The sequence below is a fragment of the Castor canadensis genome, chromosome 15 (genome assembly GCF_047511655.1).
Source record: "Castor canadensis chromosome 15, mCasCan1.hap1v2, whole genome shotgun sequence".
NCBI lineage: Eukaryota > Metazoa > Chordata > Mammalia > Rodentia > Castoridae > Castor > Castor canadensis.
The window spans coordinates 29,496,889-29,523,135 of NC_133400.1; the positions used below are offsets into that span (position 1 = coordinate 29,496,889).

A 26,247-nucleotide genomic window follows, 5' to 3' on the forward strand; every position below is an offset into this window, starting at 1 on the left:
CATTCTTTTGTTCTGATTGGGAAGTTTGTGTCTAGGATGGAGAGAAAGAGGAAGAAGAGGACAGTCTTAGCCTCAAGAGAGAAGGAAAGCCCTTCTGGAGGTGGTGCCAAGGGACTGAGCCTGTGGGAGAGGGGAAATAGAGAGGCCTTCACAGAGCACCCCATCTATTTGGGGAAACAGACCCCAAAGTCAAAGTGCTTATTACAAAATGTAAGACAGACTAAACTGTGGGGGCCAGTGGCTCATCAGCATATATAGAAGCAAGAAGGGAGAGGTCAGCATGATCTGAAGTTGTTAGCGAGGACCTCTGAAGAAGAAATCTTCAGTAGGATGCTGACAGGTGACAATGGATGGGCAGAGAAGTGGATGGAATTGGGACCAGAGGCTCCAGTGTTTAAGGGGACTGTTAAGAGAGCAGAGGGTCCTGCTGGGAAGGAACAAGTACAAAGTCAAGGAGTTAGGCTCACTTATGGGGGATAGGGATTGGGCTAGGGGAGGGGAAAACTGAAAAAGAACTGGTCAGAACGGAGGAAGGAGGAGACACTTATCCAGTGTGAAGTCTCGAGAGGAGGCCACTAAGTTAGCAATGCCGTTTGATTGGCTGGAAAGACTGCTGTAAGGCTGTATGTGCTATGGACCTTCCACTCCCATTTTCCATGAATTGTTTGGTAAATGGTGTGGGCACTGATACAGGACCCAGTGAGTGGGGCAGAAAGAGGAAAGATGGGCAGTTTCTTATGGAGGAGGTCATTCCTGGGAATTTGCTCACAAATCTCACAGACTTGCTCAGCAGGCATATGAGGGGATGGTGACAGGGGCTTGAAGGTGAGGGGCCTTGTCTTGTCAGATTGAGTTCATCTCTCTCCTTCTTCCCCCAGGAAGCCATGGGATTAGTGAGTTGGCCTTGTTGCATGCTGGGCAGGCTCACCTGAGAGCAAAGGGGATGAAAGCATTTTGTGACCAGTTCAGAACACTATGCTGGAACCTCATTCTCATACAGGAGAACTCTTACTGTCCACAGGATTAAATTTTTTAATCCTTCCCATAGCATTTGAAGCTGTCAATAATTGGCTTTGGCTTGAAGTCCTATCTCTTTTGCTCATCATCATTTTTACCATCACTGCCATCACAAAATTATTAAACATAAACAATTTTTAAAATTGAGTACCTGTGTGTGCCAGGAGCTATTCTAAACAGTAAGCCTCCAATAACATTTAATCTTGTATGGGATCTCCATTGGTAGACTCTATAGGCAGGAACTATTATTCTCTTCCTTTCATGGGAAAAAAATGGAGGCACAGAGAAACTAACTTGCCAAGCTAGGAAGAGGCAGGACAGTAGATATATCTGACATGGAACTTTTTGCTTGACTTCTGTTAGGAAGCACATAATGACCACCATGTTAGGACCATATGCCCTCCCCTTCACAGGAAGCCTATTGGAAATGCCCCATATACCTGTCCCCAAAGAATGATAAAAAATCCACCTTACGCTATTGTCACTGGGGGCGTAGGTTGAGCAACTAACTGACCTAATCACCATTTATCTCCCTTAGTTACCTATACCAACAAGCCAATCACAAAATTTTTCCCAGCCTAACTGGTTTCCTGGTACTGTCCCACTACCCTCCTATAACTATCTCCAGTCTGTGACAGTGGGCTCCTGCATCTGCTGGAGACCCCCTCCACAGGTTTCTTCTCCTGAATAAAACTTGTGCTGACTTTGAGCCGTCTCCTGCCCATCCTTCCATGCCTTTCATGTTGGCTCATGCATCTCAGCCTTAAGCTGTCCCTTCCTGGATTGCTGCCCTTCCTTAACCTCTTATTAACCTGATGATCAGCCTGTAATATCTCAGTTGGAAGTCCTGGCTTCTGGAGTCTTCCCCAACTCCCCCAGCACACCCCAGTCATGGTGCCCATCACATCTCATTGCTGCCTTTCATTTACATGCCCATGACTTTCCTTGAAGGTTGAAACTACTCTTTCCCTGTTTTTGTCCATTTATAATTAACAATTGATATAAAGGAACTACATTTTCAACTTCAAGACTTTCTTTTGCCTCTCCTCCAAGATCTGGTGTGGAACAAAGCTGTAATTAATATGCATTGAATGGGGACATCTTTCTGCTGCCACTTGGCTCACTTACTGACCATTCTGTTCCTAATTCTACTGGTTGGGAGAATCCAGACATCTTGTACAGCTGCAGTTTAGTGTGGCTCATTTTGGCTGGAATTCAAGGAGTAATCACAGAAAAATGAGTATTATTACCACTGACATCAATCAACGTCGCTCTCCTCAAATGCTCTCACCAGGAAACAGGGACAATCTCAGTAAGATGCTGTCTTGTTTAAGTCCAAGTGTCTTCTGATGTCCAGGGTGTGACTACTTGGAGGGTCACAACATTGACCATCTGCAGCTGAGTCTCTAGAATGCACGGCCTGCACAGTCTGAGACTGAAGGTTCCCAGAGCAGACAGACCTGAATTCAAATCCTAGCCATCATTTTCTTTGCTTGTGAACTTGGACACAGTTCTTAACTTCTATAGGTCTTGATGTTCTCATAGGTAATATGGGGACAGTAATACTTCCTGGGAGTGTTGTTGCTCTGATTAAATGAGATAGCATGTTTAAAGTATCAAAAGAGTTCCTAGGTGATTAATCAATAAAAAATTCCTTTTCCTCTCATTCATCAGTTAATCATTGGGTTCTTTGTTCTCTATTGGGGGCATGGTTCTATAGTCACAAGAGTTTTGCCACAGCAGCTAGATGTTAAGTCCCAATCTTGTCTACATTCCAGGGCTTCTTGCAGAACCTAGAGCAACCAGTATAGAGAAGCTTCCCCGGAACCACTGGGGTTTTCTCTGGGTATGGGAGGAAGAATCGTGTTAATATTAGATTTACAGATCTTCTGTGTGGTGCTAGGGTATCCTGGGAAAAAGGAGAAGTACAAAAAAGACTTAGGAAGACCTCCAATCATGAAACTCCCCTACCTTTATAATACTACCTTAAGAAACATCATGGATGGAGAAGGCATTACTTTGCTCTTGTAGGAAGTGTGGGCAAGAAGAGATTCTTGCCTGGGCCATGGGTATATTCAGTAACCTGTTTAGAAAGACTGCTTATAAAACTGGAGGCTCAAGTAGCCAGGTGCTTCTATTTATGCGGATAGAACCCAGGCATGAAGTATTTTTGTCAATCTGCTAAATTCAATGTAATAAAATATTTGGATATCCTCTTTGGGTGAGATGTAGCACTGGGAGTCAGGAATCCAGGAAAGAAGACAAGTTCTCCCTCTTGTGCTGCTCAGCATCTTCTAGAGTGATATTTGGGGAGGTGTGCACTAGAAACATGGGGTCAAGAGGAGTCCTGACCTGAGATTTGAAGGACGAGGGTATCTGTTGCCACTGTGTTGTGCCTGGTGAAATATTTTGACTTTTAACACCCAGTGTAGCATGTGAAGAGCAGTCAGATGAACTTGGTCTCAATCCCAACTCTGTCAATTATTAGCCATGTTACCATAAGCAAGTCACTGAATTTTTCTGAGCCTCAGTTTTCTTTTCTGTATAATGGGAGTAATGATAAAAGTCCTACTTAAAATAGTCTTTTTGAAGATTGGGAGAGACAATCCATACAAGGCACTTACACAGTACCTGTGGAATCATCAGGTAGATGGTGGTGGTGAGATTAGACATGAATTTACCCTGAGGTCCAGGGGCAGACCAGAGGATTGTCAGAAACTTGTAGTGAAGGTATAGTTAGTGCCTTTTGACCTGCCTCTCTTGACTATCTCAGATTTTCTATGATGCTACAAATTTTCTTCCTTGTCTGGTGTCAGGTACTGGTCGACTCTACCATACTTAAGTTCAATTCTGCCCTCATTCTGACAAGTTCAGAAAAAAGAGATTTACAGAGAATAAGCACAGCTACATTTCATTGCTGTCTTGAGTTTTGACCCTAAATCCCAAAGAAAGCACAGTGAACTAGACAGGGCCTCCTTCATGATCAAGTCAATCTTTCATCTCCACAGAGAAATTAAAACCCCCAAACACCTTTTCCTTTCCTTCTATTTCCTTTCTTCCTTCCTTCCTTCTGTACTGGGGTTTGAACTCAGGGCCTCACACTTGTTAGGCAGGCACTGTACCACTTGAGCCATGCCCCCAGCCCTTTTTGTATCATTTTTGAAATAGGGTTTTGCTTTAGGTCTGGGGCAGCCTGGACCACAATCCTTCTATTTGTGCTTTCTAGCTGGGATGATAGGCACTCCACATTATCCTATAAATCAAGGGACACAGAGTATATCAGATTATATTTGACAGGAACCACACTTTCGTGTCTCTTGAATCTCCTTCATACTTCTCTGGACCCCGGATTCTGACAATCCTGCACCATTGTAAATCACTTTTTGGGAAGAGTTTGAATAAACAATGATTTTACAGGATGTGGGTCAGGTGTGTTAGCCACCATTCTGTCACTATAACAAAATACCTGAGATAACTAACTTTATAAGAGAAAAGGTTTATTTTGGCTCACAGTTTTGGAGGTTTTAGTCTATGATTGGTGAGTTCATTGCTTTGGGCCTGTGGCATGCAGTACATCATGGCAGAAGTGTGTGGTGGAGCAAAATTCACTTACATCAAAAGCCAGGGAACAAAAAGAGAAAGAGGGAGGGTCCAGTGTACACAATTTCCTTCCAGGGCACTTATCAATGATCCAAGGGCCTCTCATTTGGGTTCACCTCTCAAAGTGTTCACTGCCTTCAAGTAGGGTCACCCTGCTAACATGACCTTTTCTTAAACCTTTGACAGTGGATCTTTAGGGGACATTTGAGATCCAAACTATAGTATCAGGAGTGGCAGAAGAAGCCAATGTGGTCTCTCTCTCAAACTCCTCCATGTCTTCCATAGGCAGTTCAGTAGGATGTCAGTCCTGATAGTCAGGAAGTACTACATGGTAAAGACATCATGCCATGTCTTCCCACCTGAGGATGGGGGACAGTCGTCCTTGGAACTTGACCAAATTGGACAGAAATAATCATGTAAGAAAAATTTCTACTGCTCATTTCATGCCCCATGGATCATAGACTCCTGAAGTGCATGGTCGCCATCAGAAAGTGGGTGCCTTTTTATTGCCTGCCTCAGCTTACAGGTGATGACATTTCTGCTTCTTTCTAAGTGGAACAGACAGCATGGGAAATCTTTAGTGGCTTTTGGCAGGCAAAGGATCAAAGCTGTGCTCAGCATCCAAACTTGCAAAAAGCTTAGATCAAAGGGGATGGGCTCTATTTGAGGGTCAACTCTCCAGTTCCTCATTACAGCCCTTCTGTCATTCCTTGTTGAAAGGAACAAGGACAGGGAATTTTGGCTGTAACTGGCTACCACATGCTGACAGACAGACAAACCCAGAACAGCTGGAATCTAATTGTCAGCTTCAAAATGAAAGTAAAATCCACTGATATATAAAAGGAAAAGAGAAACAATTCTAGTGGGGTCAGAAAAATCGTTTGGAAGATCTCTTTGGTGGGCCTATATCCTACATATATCATGGGAGGAGGCATAAATATTTGCCATGGAAACTGCCAGAAGGAAGCTGGAGAGATTCAGATCTGGGTAAGTGAGTCCTGGTGGACCAGGAAGATAAATGACATCTCCATAAACAGGAAGTCTGAGAGACCAGAGCTGAAGGGCAGGTGCATTTTGCTTTCCAGCAGGGCTGGGAACCAAACAGGGCCTTGAGTATGCTAGGCAAACACTCTACCACTGAGCAATGGTCCCAGCCTAGCAGGTGCATTTTGTAATAGAAAGTCTTCCTCACTGAGGATGGGGAATCTGGTTACCAAACTGTATGGCTAGGAAGCTTTGTGTATTTTTTATCCATGGGTTTATTTTAACTTATGTGAAGCTTTAAAAACAAAATGAAACAAAATTTTAATAGTGTTCCCACAAAGTATTTGTTTGCTGCCTTTATTTCCCTTCTTGTCTGGGGGAAAGGACCCTCGACTGGGTAAGGGAGAGGCGGGCAGCTCCTTCCTCAAATCAGACAAACTCCTTCCTCTCCTTGTGCCTCAACTTCCCCATCATATGATCAGGATATAGGATAGATGAACACTTCCTCCATTTAACTTTTTTCTTACACAATCAGAATTTTGTTTATCACAGTTCTGGAGGCTAGGAAATCCAAGATCAATGTGCAGACAGATTTGGTGTTTGGTGAGGGCTTACTTCCTCGTAGATAGCCACCTTTTCTTGGACTTTTTTTTTCTGGATGGTACTGGGGTTTGAATTCAGGGCCTCATATTTGCTAAGCAGGTACTCTATCACTTAAGCCACTCTGCCAGTGGACTTCTTCTTCTTCTTCTTTTTTTTTTTTTTTTTTTGAGACAATGTCTTTCTATATAGCCCAGGCTAGCCTCCAACTCTGGATGCTCTTGCCTTAGCCTCCCAAGTGCTGGGATCATAGGTGTGCACCATCACACCGATCTCCAAATCAATATTATTAACTTTGGTCCTCACTGCACGTACTTTTTAAAAAAGTGTTTGAATACTTGAGTAAGGCCCTGGACTTAAAACTAGTGTGTGCAAGTTAACTACAAGCTGGCAGGTGAACCTCCATTCTGCTCCCTGGCTGCAGAGTGAGGTTAAGTTTGCCCCTCACCTCATATCCACCCCGCTCAGTTGATCCATGTCCTCTGGATGATCTCCAAGGCCCTTCTGCACTCTGACAGCAGACTTTATGAGAGAGTGTGGGTCCTCAACCCCCAGGAGTGGCCGTGGCATCCCATATCTCACTTTCCCTGGAAGATAAGTTCCCTCTTCTCTGGCATGCCCATGCCCAGGCTTTAATGATGGGATGGCAGGGGCTCATTCTATCAGAGTGAAAGGCTCCTTGCCCATTGGAGGCAAAGCTAGTATTCATTGAGATGGAAGCCTTGTCATTCCCAGTGCGCTACTCATGCCTTTTCTCTCTTGGTTAATGTGAGTGGGTATTAATCTTGCCTAATTCCCTGCAGCTGGCCTCACTTTGCATGGCTGTTTGGGGATAAGCTTCTTTTGTTCCCCCTTTTCTCTTTTCAAGCAAACAGATTTTCTTTTGAGTTTTGGATGAATGTCATCCCAAGTTTTTGGTAAGAAACAACTCTCTCTCTGGAATTTCTCCTGGGGCAAGGCATTAGAGCAGCAAGGAGGGAAAAGCCATTTTCTGTCATTGGAGAACAAGCCTGCAAAGAAGGTCAGGTTTCTGGATTGACAGGAAGGGTTAATAGGATGAAGGGGGCCTACATTGGAGTCTGGACCCCAACTCACTGCTGTGTGACCTTGGGAAATTCCTGGATCACATTGTTGCCATCTGTATGAAGAGGTGTTTGAGTTTGATTAATGGTTTGCAATTAAAAAATACTTTGGAGCCCTTTCTTCAATAGAAATCTGTTGAAACCCAAAATAAATCATATGACTTCACTATTTTAATAAGTCAAAAATAGGCAATATCATATACTTTAGTCCAGGGTTTCTAAGTCTTAGCACAATGGAACTTTCAAGCCAGATAATTGCAGGGGACTGCCCTGTAGAATGGTTAGTGACACCTCTGGTTTCTACCCAATGGATGCTCTTAGTTATGGTGACAAAAAATACTTCCAGACCTTGCTAAATGTCCCCAAGAGGGCAAAGTCACCTCTGTGGACTGCTTTACCCAATCAAACTGTTACAAGGTGAGGATAGAGGGGAGATGGAAGGAGTTTGATCCAGTCTCTGTGGCCCTTAAGGCTCTTCTGACCAACCAGTGTTTTAGGAGACAGCTCTTAAGCTCTGACACACTCGGAGCCCTGGCATCTCTTAGCTCAAAACTCCCATGTGTAGTTGGGTTCCAGTGGCTCACATCTGTAATCCTAGCTACTCAGGAGGCAGAGATCAGGAGGATCGCAGTTTGAAGCCAACCCTGGGCAAAAAGTTCCTGAGAAACTTTTTTTTTGTGAAGGGAAAAACCCTTCACAAAAAAGGGCTGAAGGGCTGGTGGAGTGGTTTAAGGTGAAGGCCCTGAGTTCAAGCCCCAGCACCATACACACACACACACACACACACACACACACACATCCAAAACAACTTCCATGTGGATCCAGGGTCAGATATTTAATTAGAGACTGTGGAGGGAACCATAGAAGCTTCCTTGGGGTTCCTGGTTCCCAGCTAGGAAGGATGTGAAGGGCAAGAAGCTGCTTTATCTAGCCTTTCTGACCTGGAAGCCTCCTCCAGGAAGTCTTTAATCATAATGGCAACAAGAAAACATGATCTCAACTCCCACATCTATTCTGAGAGGGATTTATCCATTCTGTGCCACAAGTCTGGGCTGCCCTTTCCCTTCCTAGATAGGCTTGGCCTAGATGTCTCTTTAAGGTTCTGGAGTTGGGACCTAGAGTAAGTGCTGGAGGCTGAGTGTCTCTGGAAAGGTTGATCAGGCAAGTGCTCTGCCCCAGGGGTGGAGTAATAAACAAATCTGAGGTCCATTAGGATCCCAGACTCTTATCTCAGAAACTCTCTGAAACTCCATGAAAAGGCCCTTACTTGTAATGTCAATTTTACCCTTCTGGAGAGAGTAGAGCTTATCCCAAGAATGCATTCACAAGGGCAGACTTTCTGTGAGTTGTGGGCACAGCAGCAGCCTGTGCCCTTAGATGAGCCCCCCTTTTCTCCATGTCCTAGCTCTGGAAAGAGCTCTCATTCTGTTCTTCTCCATCTGGGTCCCCAGGGGACTGCTAAGTGCTCTGCCTGCCTAAGTGCAAGCCAAGAGTATCTAAAGCTAGGGGACTCTTCCCTTCTGTCCTCTGTAGAAAACAAAGCACTTTGCCTGGAAAGGAGGAGGCCAGCAGGAAGCCAGGGGCAGGGGAGTGCTCTGCTCATTAGTGTCTCTGAAGGGCCAGGGCTGAGGGATGGTGTTTTTTGCAGAAAGGTAAGAAATAGTCCTAGAAGGGGACCAAAAGAAGATTTGCTTTGCCTCTTTTAGGAGATACTTGGTCTTCCTTGTCAGTCAATACATAAACAGAAGGGACCAGTCCTGTGGATGTCTGTCTGCCTTGAACTGGAGAGAGCTAGGTAAATGCTTGGATGCAGAGACAAACACCCCAAATCATCCAGTGCTCTGAAGGAAGGACTGTGAGAGACCCTTTCCATGTACAATGGGGAAACTAAGATCCAGCATGGGACACCTACTTCTGTGTTTTCTTTTTTGCTTAAGAAACACTTATGAATGACACATGTCATTAGGCTTTAAAAGCTAATTTGCAGCTGAGTGTGGTGAGTCATGCCTATAATCTCAGTACTGGAGAGGCTGAGGCAGGAATGTCACAAGTTTGAGGTCATCCAGGGCTACATAGAAAGTTCCAGGCTAGCCTCCATCTAAAAAACAAGCAAGCAAAATAGTCTGGCATGATGGTACAGACTAATCCCAACTACTCAGGAGTATGAAGAAGGAGGATCTTGAGTTTGACACCAGCTCCAACAAAGTTAGCAAGACCCCATCTCAAAAACAAAATACAAAACAAAAAGACTGAGGGGATGGCTCAAGAGGGATATCATTTGTCTAGCATGTGTGAGGCTCTGGGCTCAATTTCCAGAACCACAAAAGAAAGGATAATTTTCCATTCACAACAACATTATTTGTAGTAGTTAAAATCTACAACTAACTCAAGTGCTCATGTTTGTAGAATAAATAAATGTATTTGTAGGATAAATTGGGGTGTGTACCTGCAATAGAACACTACAGAGCAATGAAATAGAATGAATTGCTGCTATATGCCATGAAATAAGCAAATCTGCCAGACCAGGTCAAATTGAAAAAGTCAAATGCAAGTTCTATAGTGGAAAGTTCAAAGCAGCCAAGCTAACCTATGGCAACAGAAGTCAGAGTAGTGGCTGTCCTGGTGGACTGGCAATGACAGCAAATCTTTTGGGACTCAGGGAAGGCTCCATGTTCTGCAGTGTGCAGTGTGACAACATGAATAAAAATTGATTTGTGTGCTGAGCATTTGTGTTCTTTTCAGTATGTATACTACACACTGTACATATCAATTTAAAAAATAAAAGCAAATAGTGAAGATTCTTTGAGTTCATGCACCTAAAATCGCCTGTAGGAGCTTCAAGAAACTCTGAAAAGCTGCTATAAGGTATCAAGAGGGAATAGATTGATAGGACAGGATTTAAGTGGGTTTTATTTTTTCTGCATTGTTTGAAACTTTGCTTACAATGAGCGTGAACTGTTTTTATAACCAGAAAAAGATGTTATTCTTTTCATTTTGGGGAAAGACATTTGCAGTTAAATAAGAGATCTTAAAGAAGGAAGACTCAAAATGAAGTGTCACGGCAGATCTGACACACTTAATACCTATCTGGGAAATGAACAAAATCCCCCAAGCTCCAGAAGATCATTTCAACAGACCAGAAAATGGAAGTTCAGAAAGGAGACCTCCTTTGAATGGCTGGCACCAACTATGGTAGAAAGGTTTGTCCTCATAAAGGCACATGTCCCCAGGAGACAACGCTGGTCTAGCCAAGTTTCAAGTCACTGTGGGAGAGACTGGGGCTCCCTCAGAAAATGGTGTGACCAGGAAGATGGGGGCATGAAGGTAACAACACTGAGGCCTGACCACCCTCATGACTGCTTTCCAACAGGGCACTGTGTATGGGATCAAATAGGCCATGTGAGTTATTCTTCCCAATTACTCCATAAAGAAGGCTTAGAATCTGAATTTTGTAGATGAAGAAACAGAGCTTTGCTCAGGCCCCACGGCTGCTGTGGGAGCTCCTAATGGAGTTGTAAATGCTCCATGACCTTGAGAGAGATACTAACTTGTCTAAGCAATTATTTTGCCATATTTAAAGGGGTCATGAGGATTAAAGGAGACAGTGCATGCCCCTGTTAGCCCACAGCATCTGGCAGATTGTAATATTGGCACCTCACAGAGGAAACTGAGAAATCTCTATCTACCACCTTTATAGAGAAGACACTTGCTGGGAGTTGGGAACCTGGGTCCTGATCCCAGCTCTGTCTGCCTCTAATACTCAGCATCCCCTTGCCTACATAGAGGAGGACCCGGCTTTGGTCACATCCATCCCTTTCTGATTGTATCTCTCCTGGAATCTGTGCAGCTATACTTGTTGCCTTAAATGACAAATTTGCACTGGATAGTAGTGAATAAAAGCTCAGACTTGGAAGCTCAGACTTATTTCTCTTAGGCCTTAATTTTCTGATTTGTAAGATGGGAATAATAATACCCACTTCATCCAGTTACAGAAGGATTAAATAAAGTAATGTATGTGTGGCATGTGGTACAGTGGAAGCCATGATAATTACAAAACAGCAAGTATTGCATAATGGTCGTATAATAGTAATAGGAATCCTCATAAGTAATTTAAATAACCAATTTCATCCAGTTGAAAGGAGCTGAATCTTTAGAGTTTGACACCCAAGACAATCATGGCAAATAAAGAAGAGTGTAGTAAGGTAACTATCCCAAGATTAAAACAAAAATGTAATATTTTTTAATGTTGATAATGCCAAGTTAGGAGACAGGGCCCTTGCTCTGGTGGCAACACTACGCTTTAACATTTCGGAGTTTCTTCAACTTGCTCCCCAACTCTGGAGACTGGGTCATCACTCCTGGGTTTCAGTGCTAAAAGGCGTGAGGTGGGGGGAGAGGGCTTGCAGGGCCACCTGCTTGTCAAACATTAGTCCTCCTTGGAACCATTGATTCACGTGAGGTTCATCATCCCTCTGGCCAAGCCCAGAGACAGTGTAGAAGGTAACTACACAAGGATGTAGATATAGATATAGATATGTATTGACAAATTTGGGATTTACTCCAAAAAGCTCCTGGAACACTTTCTCATTCATTCAGCCTTCCTTAGGACAGAGATTGAAACATACTTTCTCCTTTGACATGGCCCTGCAACCCTTTGGGCTTAGATGATATGGTCTGAAGCTCAAAGAGTAAGGGTAGAGTAGAAAATACTCTCAAGGTTGTGCTGAAAACAAGGCTGGGGCTGGGAACTCTCCACTGAGGAGCCCTGAAACCATTGATCCAATGGCTATGAAGGCAGAAAATAAGGGATCTTCCAGGTTGTTGTTATAGTTTTGACCTTGAATATCCTCCAAAGGCCTATGTGGTAAAGGCTTGGTCCACAGTGTGGAGATGGTAGAACCTTTAAGTGGTTGGGTCTGGTGGGAGGTATTTAGATCATTAGTGTGTAACCTTGAAGGGATTGTGAAATGCTAGTCTCTTTATCATTCTCAAACCTTCACTTTCTGGTTACCATGAGGTGAACAGCTTGTTTTATAATGTGCTCGCATCACGATGTATTGCCTTACCACAGGACTGAAAGCAATAGGACCAGCTAATCATGGATGAAAATCTTCAAAACTGTGAGCCCAAATAAACTTTTCCTGTTTAAATTGATTATCTCAGGTATTTTGCTGTGACAGAGAGCTGACTAACACAGTTAACTCAGCTTATCTGTATTGTCTTTCTTTGCACCCTATATCTGTACAACTCCCAGTTGCACTTATCATATCCCATCTTCTATTAGAGTTACCTGCCCTAATGGTAAGTTCTTTACTTGAATTTAAGTTCTGTAAGGAAATCTCTATGCCTTATGTCCCTCTATATCCCTCCCGTCCTCCTGCCCAGAGTCTTGTGCATATTAGCATTCAGTGAAGTCAATGGGAGGCGTCAACACTCTCCAAGAATAGATGGAAAAATAATGTTTCGCTATTTTACATTCTCCTTCATTCCGTGTACCCATTGGCTCTTTTCCCAATTCTGCATGCATTGTTCCAGGGAAGAATGGTTTAGCATAAAATAGCAAAAATGGAAGATTCTGGACTTCTGAGTTTCAAAAGCTTTAGCCTTTAGTAGAATGGTGAAAAGTCATGCTCATGAACCTTTTTAGGCTTGTGATTTCTGGGTCAGTCTGTGCTGTGAGTTCATTTGTGCCTTAACGCACTCTCTTACACCAAATACACTGTAAGGAAAGAGAGCACACAAACGGAACATTAAGAAGAATCTGGTCTCAAATTTGACCAGAAAGAGCAGAAGCACAGAACAGTGAGCAAGTATGGATCCAGAGCTTGGATCTGGAAACAGGTGATGGTAGCAGGGGATTCACTTTTCCAGGGTGTTGATGGCCATTTGACACAGAAATTAATCTGAGTGAGATGAGAATATACTGTTTATGATGCTCCTGAGTGTGTGGATTAGGATTTTCACGTACTTGCTATGTGCAGTCTATGTACTTCACCTGTTCTCTTAAGTAGACCCCTTCTTGATCTGCTCTTTCTTAGTGAGAATTAGAGAGGATTCAAATGGATTGATGAGTGAACTTGGACTGCTGTCAGTTGTGATACGTACAATTTTTGGAATGGCCCACAGTGTTTTGAGGGTTGTAGCCACTGGGTATCAGTTATGAAGAGCTGACCAAATCCAGCAGTTGACTTTTGGAGCATGTTGAGATGGGCTTATGTATTCAGTAAAGTATTTTGTTTTGTGTGAGTACCAGAGTACAAACTGAAGCTGTGGTGACATGAGTTTGACAGTGAGTGAATACAGAAATGGTTTTGACTTCCAACACCCTGGGTTCATGGCTCAGCAAAATCTTTAAAAATGGGACCCTAATTACTTATCTGTCAGCAAGTCATTGAAATAAAATTTACCAAGCAGGAAACAAACAGCTCAAGCGTTCAGATTCATGTATCTCTATTTTCATTTATTGATCACCAGATCATAACACAAAACATTTGTATAACTTCAAAATATTCTGTTTTTCCATAACAGTTCCAACCTGTTACCCCATCTTGAATGCCATCACCATATTTCACATTTGTTTGTCTGTGTTTGGCTTCTTTTAATCAAGACAATATTTCTGAGATTCATCCAGATAGTGTCATATGTTAATAATTTCTTTGATTTTACAGCTGACTAGTATTCAATAATTTGAATGCACCACAATTTGTTTCTACATTCACCTGTTGAAGAACATTGGTATGTCTCCAGTTTATGATTATTAGAAGTGAAGCTGCCATGAACATTCCTGTATAAGTCTTTTTGTGGACATGCATTTATTTCTTCTCATGGTTATTCACCTAGGAGATAAATTGTTCATTCATAGGGTAGGTGGATGTTTAATTATTAGAAACAGCTAAGCAGTTTTACATTTTTTTTTACCATTTTAACTCCTACCAGCAATGTATACTCTGCATCATTGCCAACATTTGATATAGTTAGTTTTAATTTTTTTTTATTTTTAGCCTTTTTGGTGGGTGTATAGTGGGACTCGCAGCAGTTTTAGTCACATTACTCTGATAATGAATGGTTTTGAGCACTTTCTCAAGTGCTGATTAGCTATTTGGGTACCTTATTTCCTTTTTCGGGGAGGGGTACTGGGAATTGAAACCAGGGACTTCTGCTTGGTAGGCAAGTGCTCCACCACTTGAACCTCTGTCCCCTAGAGCCCTTTTGTATTTTTTGTTTTTGAGAGTAGATCTTGCTATTTCGCCTGGACTAGCCTTGAACTCACAATCCTCCTGCCTTCTCCTCCCAACCAGCTAGGGCCACAAGCATTCAACCATCATGACTGACCAAAAGTTTTTAGCTTTTATAAAGTATAATTTATTATTTTTCTTTACTGAGGACATTTTAATATTCAATATAGAAAGAATTAATGTTCTTTTCCTATTATCAAAAGTTAGAAACTGAATATTTTAAAATGTTAGGTATAATACCATCAAAATTATCAAAGTGTTTCTCTCTTAGGATCTTTTTGCCTGTTCTATATCTCCTGTGTTCCCTCCAAAAGTCTTATAGTTTAATTTTCACATTTAAGTCCATGATTAATCTTAAGCTAATTTTTGTGCGTGATGAGTTAGGGTGAAGATACCATTATAGTAAGTCTTTACATTGGATAGTGTTAAGTCTTCCAGCATATTTCAATGTCCTTCGGTATTCCATATAAGTTTTAGAACTTCCTTTTTGATTTCTATCAAAACCAAAACAAGCCTGATGGAGTTTTCATTTGGATTGAACTTACTCTACAGTTCAATTTGAGAGAACTGACATCTTAATAATATTGTATTCTTGAATCTACGAAGATAGTTCATCTCTTCAATTATTTAGGTCTTTTGTTTCTCATAGCAATATTTGTAGTCTTAATACAGAGTCAAATATTCCATCTAATATATTCTTGAGTATTTGACGTTTTGGGTGAGTAAATCCATTTATATTACCTAAGAATCCAACCTACTCTGAACTCCATTGTCTAATTTCCCTTGTGATCTTTTTCTTTAATATCTGGGTGATTTGGCAGTGTGTTGCTTAACTTTTAAGGATTTAGAAATTTTCTAATTACTTTCTTGTTATTGATTTCTATATTGTGTTCAGAGAATATAATCTGCATGGTTTTAGTACTTTAAAATTTATTAAAACTTGCTCTAGGACCCAGCACATTGTTTGATAAATATTTCATGTACTTTTAAAAAAGTATAACCTAGAGTTGTTAATGTAGTGCTCTATATGTGTCAATTGGATCAAATTGACAAATTTGATTTGCTGTTCAAATCTGTATCTTTTCTGAATTTTTTTGCTTATTTTAATAATTGTAGAGAGATGGTGGTGTTAAAAATTTCTATCTATGACTGTGTTTTCTGTTTCAGTTTTTGCTTCATATATTGAGTTTTTATTGTTAGGTACATACACAATAAGATTGTTTTACAGTCAACCTTCCAAACCCATGGGTTCAGTCACAGGGTAGGTGACTGCTAAGCACTTTTGCAAAGATGTTTTTACTATATTAATTCCTACCAGCAAAGTAGACTCTGCATCTGTGTCAATATTTGACCTAGTAGGTTCAACTAACTACTGGTAGACAATATTTAAAAAAATTTGCATCTGAACATGTATAGGCTTTCTTTTCTTCTCATTATTCCCTAAACAATACACAACAGTTATCACAGAATTTGCATTGTATTTGGCATTAAAAGCAATCTACAGATGATTTAGAGTGCAGGGTGTGTGTGGTTAGGTTCTATACAAATACTATTCCATTTTATATAAGGGACTTGAGTGTCTGAAGATGTCTCTCTCCTTGTATGTGGGAGTGTGTGTAGTGTTCTGGAACCAATCTCACACAGATACCAAGGTACAACTTTATATTTTTCCCATCATTATATTTTCTTTCCATCAGTAAAATAATGGCCCTGCAAAGGTATGGTCGTTCACACCTGTAATCTCTTATCATTTGGGAGGATCATGAGTTTAAGTCCAGCTTGGGCTACATAGGGAGACCTGTCTCAAAAAAAAAATCTTTTTAAAAATCTCTGGCAATGTTTCTTGTCTTGAAATCTACTGTACCTAAATTGTGGTGCTTAGTCTATGTCCATTAAATCTGTGGTATACCTTTTTGTTTTTGGGTTTGTATTTTTTCTCATCTGTTTCTTTTCTTGTTCTTACTTCTTTTTTTGCTGGAGCAAAAAAAGCCTGAACTCAGTGCCTTGAGCTTGCTGGGCAGGTACTCTTATCACTTGAGTTGAAACCCCCCACTTATACTTTCTTTTAAATTAATAAAATATTTCCTGTCTATGTTTGCTCTCCTCTTTAGTTTTTTAGCTATATTACACAGAAAACTTAAAAAAAAAAAAACCCTCGTTTTGCCCTTTATTTTACTTCTGTGCCTATAGGAGCTTGGTAATAGACTTGCATTGTATTTGGTTTGTCATTTTCTTTCAGCCTGAAGAAAATTCTGTAAAGTTGTTAGCCATGTTCTTACTTTCATTACTTATTTTACTAATTTGAGTTGGCTGTCAATGTAGAACAAGTTTTATCAGTTTTGTCAGTTTTCCCCCCAAGAGCCAGAGTTTGTTTTCGTTGATTGTCTTCATTGTTTTTCTATTCTCTATTTTGTTTCTCTACACTCTAATATTTTTATTTCCTTCTTTTTGCTTGCTTTGGATTAGTTGTTCTTTTTTCTGGTGCTTTAAGTAGAAGATTAGGTTATTGATTTGAGATTTTCTTTTTTTTGTCATGGCATTTATAGCTTTGGCTTAGTTGTTCTTTTTTCCTGGTTCTTCAAGTAGCAGATTAGGTTATTGATTTGAGATACTCTTTTTTGTTGTGAGCATTTATAGTTATAAATTTCTCTAGGTGCACTGTTTTAATTGCATCCCATAAATTGTGGCATGCTGTGCTTTTGTTGTCATTTATCTCAAAATATTTTCTAATGCTCTTGTGACTTCTTTGACCAACATGTTATTTTTTTTTTATGATTTTATTTTATTTTGTTAACTTTATTTATTTTTTTTTCATTTTTCTTTTATTATTCATATGTGCATACAAGGCTTGGTTCATTTCTCCCCCCTGCCCCCACCCCCTCCCTTACCACCCACTCCGCCCCCTCCCTCTCCCCCCACTCAATACCCAGCAGAAACTATTTTGCCCTTATTTCTAATTTTGTTGTAGAGAGAGTATAAGCAGTAATAGGAAGAACAAGGGTTTTTGCTGGTTGAGATAAGGATAGCTATACAGGGCATTGACTCACATTGATTTCCTGTGCGTGGGTGTTACCTTCTAGGTTAATTCTTTTTGATCTCACCTTTTCTCTAGTACCTGTTCCCCTTTTCCTATTGGCCTCAGTTGCTTTAAGGTATCTGCTTTAGTTTCTCTGCATTAAGGGCAACAAATGCTAGCTAGTTTTTTAGGTGTCTTACCTATCCTCACCCCTTCCTTGTGTGCTCTCGCTTTTATTATGTGCTCATAGTCCAATCCCCTTGTTGTGTTTGCCCTTGATCTAATGTCCACATATGAGGGAGAACATACAATTTTTGGTCTTTTGGGCCAGGCTAACCTCACTCAGAATGATGTTCTCCAGTTCCATCCATTTACCAGCGAATGATAACATTTCGTTCTTCTTCATGGCTGCATAGAATTCCATTGTGTATAGATACCACATTTTCTTAATCCATTCGTCAGTGCTGGGGCATCTTGGCTGTTTCCATAACTTGGCTATTGTGAATAGTGTTGCAATAAACATGGGTGTGCAGGTGCCTCTGGAGTAACCTGTGTCACAGTCTTTTGGGTATATCCCCAAGAGTGGTATTGCTGGATCAAATGGTAGATCAATGTCTAGCTTTTTAAGTGGCCTCCAAATTTTTTTTCCAGAGTGGTTGTACTAGTCTACATTCCCACCAACAGTGTCAGAGGGTTCCTTTTTCCCCGCATCCTCGCCAACACCTGTTGTTGGTGGTGTTGCTGATGATGGCTATTCTAACAGGGGTGAAGTGGAATCTTAGCGTGGTTTTAATTTGCATTTCCTTTATTGCTAGAGATGGTGAGCATTTTTTCATGTGTTTTCTGGCCATTTGAATTTCTTCTTTTGAGAAAGTTCTGTTTAGTTTATGTGCCCATTTCTTTATTGGTTCATTAGTTTTGGGAGAATTTAGTTTTTTAAGTTCCCTGTATATTCTGGTTATCAGTCCTTTGTCTGATGTATAATTGGCAAATATTTTCTCCCACTCTGTGGGTGTTCTCTTCAGTTTAGAGACCATTTCTTTTGATGAACAGAAGCTTTTTAGTTTTATGAGGTCCCATTTATCTATGCTATCTCTTAGTTGCTGTGCTGCTGGGGTTTCGTTGAGAAAGTTCTTACCTATACCTACTAACTCCAGAGTATTTCCTACTCTTTCTTGTATCAACTTAAGAGTTTGGGGTCTGATATTAAGATCCTTGATCCATTTTGAGTTAATCTTGGTATAGGGTGATATACATGGATCTAGTTTCAGTTTTTTGCAGACTGCTAACCAGTTTTCCCAGCAGTTTTTGTTGAAGAGGCTGCTATTTCTCCATCGTATATTTTTAGCTCCTTTGTCAAAGATAAGTTGCTTATAGTTGTGTGGCTTCATATCTGGATCTTCTATTCTGTTCCACTGGTCTTCATGTCTGTTTTTGTGCCAGTACCATGTTGTTTTTATTGTTATTGCTTTGTAATATAGTTTGAAGTCAGGTATTGTGATACCTCCTGCATTGTTCTTTTGACTGAGTATTGCCTTGGCTATTCGTGGCCTCTTGTGTTTCCATATAAATTTAACAGTAGATTTTTCAATCTCTTTAATGAATGTCATGGGAATTTTGATGGGAATTGCATTAAACATGTAGATTACTTTTGGGAGTATCGACATTTTTACCATGTTGATTCTACTAATCCATGAGCATGGGAGATCTCTCCACTTTCTATAGTCTTCCTCAATCTCTTTCTTCAGAAGTTTATAGTGGCATGCTGTGCTTTTGTTGTCATTTATCTCAAAATATTTTCTAATGCTCTTGTGACTTCTTTGACCAACATGTTATTTAAGAGTATTTTGACTGTATGTCATACACTTGCAGAATTGATGAATTCCTTTTGGTATTTACTTCAATTTTCATTTCATGTGATTGTAAAGATATTTTGTATGATTTGAAACTTTTAAAATTTATTGAAACTTATTTTGTGACCTAACATATTAGGTATGCCATGGAGAATTTTCCAAATTCACTAGAGAAGAATGTGGATTCTGCAGTCTTGGTAGAGTGTACTATACACATCTATTAGGCCTACTTGGTTTGTATTATTTTTTGAATCTTTTATTTCTGTCTGTTCTATTCATTATTGAAATCAGGGTATTAAAGTCTTCAATTATTGCTGTATGAATATTTCTCTCCTTAATCCTGGGAATTTCTACTTCAGATATGTGGGAACTCTATTGTTAGGTGCATGCATGTTTATAATTGTTGTATCTTCTTGGTGAATTGACTGAGCCTTTATCATGGTGTATGTTCTTCTCTATTCCTTATAAAACATTTTGTCTTAAAGTTGATTTGTCTTAAATTTGCATAGCCACTCCAGATCTCTTTTGGTTCTGATTTCATGGCATATCTTTTTCAATTCTCTCACTTTTAACCTATTTGTATCTTTGGTTATAAACTGAGTCTCTTATAGATGGCATATAGTTGGTTCATATATTTTTATCCATTCTCCTAAATTCTGCCTTTTACATTGAGAGTTTATCTTTTTACATATAATGTTATAGATAAGGGATGCTTTACTTCTGCCACTTTGCTCTTTGTGTTTATGTATTTGTACTTTTGTCTATTCCTCCCTTCTTGACTTATTTTGTGTCACATAGGTGTTTTTAGTGTACCATTTTGTTTCCCTTCTCAGTTTTTACTATATATTTCCCATTATTTTCTTCATGGTTTCTCTAGGGATTACAATTAGCATCTTAATTTATAGCAATCTAGTTTGAATGAATACCAACTCAGTTGCAATAATATATGGAACCTTTCCTTTGATATAGTTTTGCTCTTCTTTTATGTGTTGTTACTGCCAGAAAATGTTTAAAAACATTATGTGCATCCAACATCAATTATAGTTATTATTTTACAGACTTACTTTTTAAGTCACTTAGAAAAAATAGGCATTAAAACTACATCAATACTGAAACATGTATTTATGTGGTTTGCCTAGGTGTTCTCTATTTCTTCATGTAAATTTGGATTTTTGTCTACTGTCCTTAATCCTGAAGGACAATATTATTTCTTGTAGGACAGATCTACTAGTGATAAAGTATATTCATTTTTGTTTGTGCAAGAATATTTTAATTTCTTCCTGCATAGGTTTGCTATATATAGAAGCGTTAGTTGACCTTTTTGGTTTTCATCTCTTCAAATATGTTACCCCACTGTCTTGCAACCTCCATGGTTTCTGATAAAAAATTAGCTACTAATCTTATTTAGCAGAGCTTGTATGTGATGAGTCACTTCTTTCTGGAGTCCCTCTTTGTCTTTTAGTTTGGTGATAATATATCTAAGTACGAATTTTAAAAATTAATGCTTCTTGGGATCTGTGTAGATTTATGTATTTTTTCAAAAAATCAAATTTAGAAAGGTTTTAGACATTATTTCTTCAACTATTTTCTTTTATGTTTCCTCTCTCTGTTCTCTACTTCTAGGCCTCATATTCATCATGTTGGGATGTCCCACAGTCTTGAGCTTTGTTTGTTTTCTTTGGGCTCCTCAGATTGGGAAATCTCAAGTAATCTGTCTTCAAGTTCTCATAGTATTCTGCCACTAAAACCTATTATTGTTGAGCCTCTATAGTGAACTTTTCATTTCAGTTATTATACTTTTAAACTCCTGAATTCCTGTGTTTCCTCTTCAAATTTTTCTATATTCTGTTTTGGTGAAACATGCTTGTGGTTTGTTTTGTTTGTTTAATGACTTTTATAAACTAATTTTGTAAAGTTTGTGATCTTTGTTCTATGCAGCCAGTAAAGTCTTTGGTTAGGTTAGAAGTCAATTAATGATGTTGACAGAAATTTCTTTGAATATATAAGACAATAATAAAATCACAGCAACTAAAACGTCCTAGTCTTTGCAGCTGTGCTCTCTGTGTTAAGGCATACCTTCACTCAGCTAAGCTATTATACTCTGCATTAGCCTTGACTTTGTGTTGGGGCAGAACCTGAAGGTCATCCAGAAGTGAGAACCTTGGTGCTCACAGGTATTTGTTGAGTGATCATCTCACTCTTTTTTAAAATTTCAACTTCATTTATTTGTTATATTTCTTGGAATGGGATTATCCATATTATTCACCAATAAATGCTTAATGATTTAAGTTTAAACTTAGCTTATTTGTACAAACTTGAAAATATTCTTTCTTTTGCTTTTAAAACTCAAAATATATTAAAAATACCACTTTTACAAGAGCCAAAATATTTAGCCAAAAATCCAGAATTATAGTCCCAAAGTATAGCACAATGGCCACAATTAATTATCTTGATTATTAACACTGAAAAAATATGGTGGCTGCTATAGCAAGACAGAGTAGCAGCTGAGAATTTTCCCTTCTGAACACTCAAGGTTTTGACCTTGATTATTATTTTTACTTCATCTCTTCAAACATAGACAATTATGCCGACTTAAAAACATGGACTGTTGGCACTGAATATTGGTGATGCATGCTAAGATTTAAGAACTCCCAATATGAGAATCAGAAAATGACCCACAATTAAAACAAAATGAACCTCAAGTTCTTACAACATAGTGGAACTTAGTAGTCAACATAAATAGTGTTTGTGAATTACATGATATTTTATCACAAATATAACACCTCATCAAATACCGGGTAAATACTTTGCAGTCACAATAAGGGTCGAGAGCCCAAGTTCCAAGGAAAATCACATGAGTCACTTGAGATAACATTGCAAGACAATCAGGAAGATCAGGAATGCAGTCCATTGGTTCACATGCTCTAAAGGATACTTACCCATGTGGATACTATCCTAATAAGACATGGTACTATAACAAAACCAACGAGTGGCTAAACATTAAAATGGACTCCTGCTTTACAAATAATCTGTTACATGTGCTTGTAAAACACAAAAATTCAAAATGCCAAGAGATGATTACTATATCTCTTTATCAGGTAATTCTGTTAAAAAGATACTCAGTGAAGTCCAATTTTATCCTGTAAAGTTTTTGTGTAAAAACTAATGTGTTGAAATCCAGGAAACTTTAATATTCATCTAAAGTTAACAAAACTACCATTCATTTTGGTGAGTTTTCACAAGCTGTACTATTGACCTGAAGAATCACTTTATTTATGCTGAGGAGACAGAGTGGTCTTTGTAGGAGATGGGGATGCAGTACCAGGTGAGTCAGTTCCACCATCAGAAGTACTTGGTGATGAGGCCAGATAGGGAACGTTTTTTCTTCCAAGGAATCCTCCCCATTCAAATCCTCCTCTCTTCCTTATCTCTCCTTTATTTCCATCTTCTGATGACCTTTTCTTGGATTCTGAAAAACTTCAGCTATTTTATGCACTTCCAGTCCATTATCTAATTCTTTCAACGTTTTTATTTCTGTTCCAGAAGACTTGCTCTCAGATACATTACATTCCTCTGTTGCCCCCTTCACTTCAGCTTGTATTGGGCACCAGTTACCATTTTTGAGGATGGTTCTTTCTACAGTTCTGTTCAGATTAATAGTCTGGAAGTCCCTGTATCTGTGAAAGCTCTCAGTCCTTCTTGCCCTGGCTAACAAAGAACTCTCTCTGTAAGGCCTCATGGAGCCATAAGTAGTGGTTTCATGGATAGTCTCATGGTGCTGAAGCTAGAGGCTAAAATTGATTCTCATAGGCAGCTATGCTGAACCACAGAAGTTGCTGGACAAATGTTAGGAGTAGCACAGAGAGATGTACTCAGATCACAGTTGTCTAGTAATTTGAGTAGCTCTTCTGCAGTTGGACCACCTGTATCCTTATCTTCACTTTTGTTAACCATATCCATAGCAGTGGTCAGAACCCACATTTGAATGCTGCCATCTGTGTGGCCTGTAAACAAGCAGTGCTTTGACCTTGAGCCCAGCTACTGGATCCCTCACATTCTCTCATTGTAAATGAGGATATTGTAGTACAGTCAACAGCTTGGATCTCACATATTCTCTTCACAATGGCAACAAGTATTTGTAAGCCCATATTTAGATTGGAAAATTGAACGAGTGGCTTTAAATGTGAAAGACAAAATGGTTTCTTTGGCCTCAGAAAGCACCATCATCCTATAGAGTGTGCAAGATGGAGGAAGTGGAAGTAAAATTGGAGTGTTCAGCCTTGGTGTTCCTGCGGATGCCCTCTTCTTTATCAGTAATCAGTTGGTGGCCACAAGTCACACAGGGAAGGTGGAGGTGTGGAATGGTGTCACTTAGCACTGGCAGGCTCAAGATGTTTTTCTTATAACTAGTATGACACTGCTGGGTTATCCCTTCTGCTGGGATGCAGCAATGGATCAATATATTACACAGATATGCAGAAATTCCCTTTATGAATGAAGGATAATGGACTTCTTATTACTGAACTCTATCATGAGCCTTCAGTTGGGTAGGGTCCTCAGCCTTTTCAGGCTTTCACAGTTCACCGAAATCCAGTTACAAAAATCATGCTGTCAGAAAAGCATCTTGTGTCCATCTGTGCAGATAACAATCATGTCCAGACACAGACAGTGACACTATTCAGAAGAATAATCTGTACTCGGCCAGGTTCTACTCCTTTAGCATCTTTCAAGACACTGTCTTTGGGAGAGACAAAAAGTCATGGTAGCTATTCCTCTGGAAACAACATAGGGCCATTTGGAGAGCAAGATGATCAACAAGTGTTTATCCAGAAAGTTTTTCCTATGACTAACAAACTATTTGTAAGAGTCTCGTCTACTGGGAAGAGAATACATGAGATCATCCCACTCTTGATATGCACACAGGCTTCTGGAGTCCAAGAAACATAAGAGTTTTCAAAGCCCTAGCCTCTAGAATTTCTCACTCCCTAGGCTGTCCTCTCCAGCTTTTTGGTATGTCTATTGTTTTCTCTACTTGGAATTCCTTGTCCCAATTGGAAGCATCTTGAAATACTTTTTGACAAAAGTTCCCAGGTTAGTCCCTTCTCCACCTTTCAGGGAAAGTCCTGAGTTAAACCAAATAGGAGCAAAATTTTTTTCAGCTAGTTCCTAGAAGAACCACCAGAGAGGTAAAAACAAATGATCACAATTCTTTAATTTGGAAACCCCCCACCCACTCCCTCTGGTACAAGAGACCCACCCAGAGAACTAGGTAGTGGGGGAGGGTACGAAAATGGCACAAAATTCTCCTACCAAAGATTCAGTCACTTTTTTCTGGATTAAATGTTTGTCTGATTATTATAAAGCTTTGAGTAGTTTCGAGAGCTCAGATAAAATTTATTCTGACAGTTTTTGCCAGTGTATTTACTGTTTTATGAAAGAATGGGTCCTTGGAGTTCTCTAGTGAACTGTTTTTTCTGATGTCACTCCACATTTCCTACAAAATTTTTTTAAATGATTTTTGCCATTGTGGGTCTCCTGGTCACACATTCTGTCTCAGCTTTCCCCCTCCAAATATGTCTTTATTTTCTTCATTCTTGAAGGGTCTATCTATATAAAATTTTGAATAGACAGTCCCTTTCCTTTCATCATTTAAAAAAAATCTTCAAACTTCCACTCTTTCTAATGAAAATAGTCACCATCCTTACTTCTTTTTATAGAACTCAGTGTGTCTTTTATTTCCTGGCTGTTGGTAATATATTTTTAGCTTTGGTTTTCAGAAATTGTTTATGATGAACTAAGATGCAATATTTTTCTCGAAATAAATTTTGCTCAGTTTGTTGTGACTCTTAGTTTTATGTCTTTTATCCATTTTTCAGTTATTGCTTTTTCAGATCATTCTGCAGCTTCATTCTCTCTCTTTTCTCTTCCAGAGTTTACTTTTATTATTTGTTTTTGAGACAGTATTTTTCTATGTAGCTCAGGTTGCCTCAAACTTACAATCTTCCTGCTTCTGCTTCCTAAGTGCCAAGAATATACCACACCTGACTTCTTCTAGACTCTAACTGTACATATATTAGACCATTCATTACATTTCAATGCTTCTGTTTGCCTTTCTTTCTTTTCCTACTTTGTGTTTCAATTAGAATACTTGCAATCGCCCCCTGCCCCATTTTCAACTTTTCTAATCCTTTCTGTAGCTTAGTTCAATCTACTATTAAACCCATTGAATTCATTCTTTATTTCATGTATTTTATATTTAAGCTTTAGAACTTTCATTTGGTTTCCTGTAGAGTCTTCATTTGCTGCTGAAATTCTTCATCTTTTCATTAATTTTGTCCAGTGTCCTTTCTGAATTCTTTAATGTGCTTATAATGGTACTCGTAAAGTTTATTTGAAGTTCTGTTAATACCAAAATTTTTGTCATTTATGAGAACTGCTTCTTTTGGCCTCATTTATTTTTTCAGTTCTAGGTCATACTTTCTTATTTCTTCATGATTCATATGTTTTTTTCTGCTTTATACCAGGTATTGTAAATAGGGCTGATCTGATCAATCTAATCAGAAATTGAACTGAGCTAGGTTTGAGACTTTGGTTAGTCATAAATGACCTCTAGTCTCTAATGTCTTGAAGGCGAATTCAAGTCTCTCCCTTCAGTGGGGCTTTGATATGCAGCAAGTACTGTGAGTAGGTAAGATTCCGCTCTGTTTTCTAACATTTTCCTCAGATTCTCAGTGTCGCTGTTCACTCAGCAGAATTTCTGTGGAGGAGAATTGGGAGTTGATAGCAGAAAGCCTGTGTTTGATACTTTTCCAGACTTCAGTGTGTTGGGCTAAACCACATTTGGCTTTATAAGCTGAGAT

General features: G+C 39.4%; 1 protein-coding gene and 1 pseudogene across 2 annotated transcripts in view; one reads left to right on the forward strand and one right to left on the reverse strand.

Moving 5' to 3' along the window:
• Ces5a (carboxylesterase 5A) overlaps positions 1-26,247 on the forward strand; it is an 83,141-nt gene that overhangs the window by 12,286 nt on the left and 44,608 nt on the right. The window lies entirely within an intron of this gene.
• Positions 22,624-23,535, reverse strand: LOC109694655 (BTB/POZ domain-containing protein KCTD3 pseudogene; annotated as a pseudogene).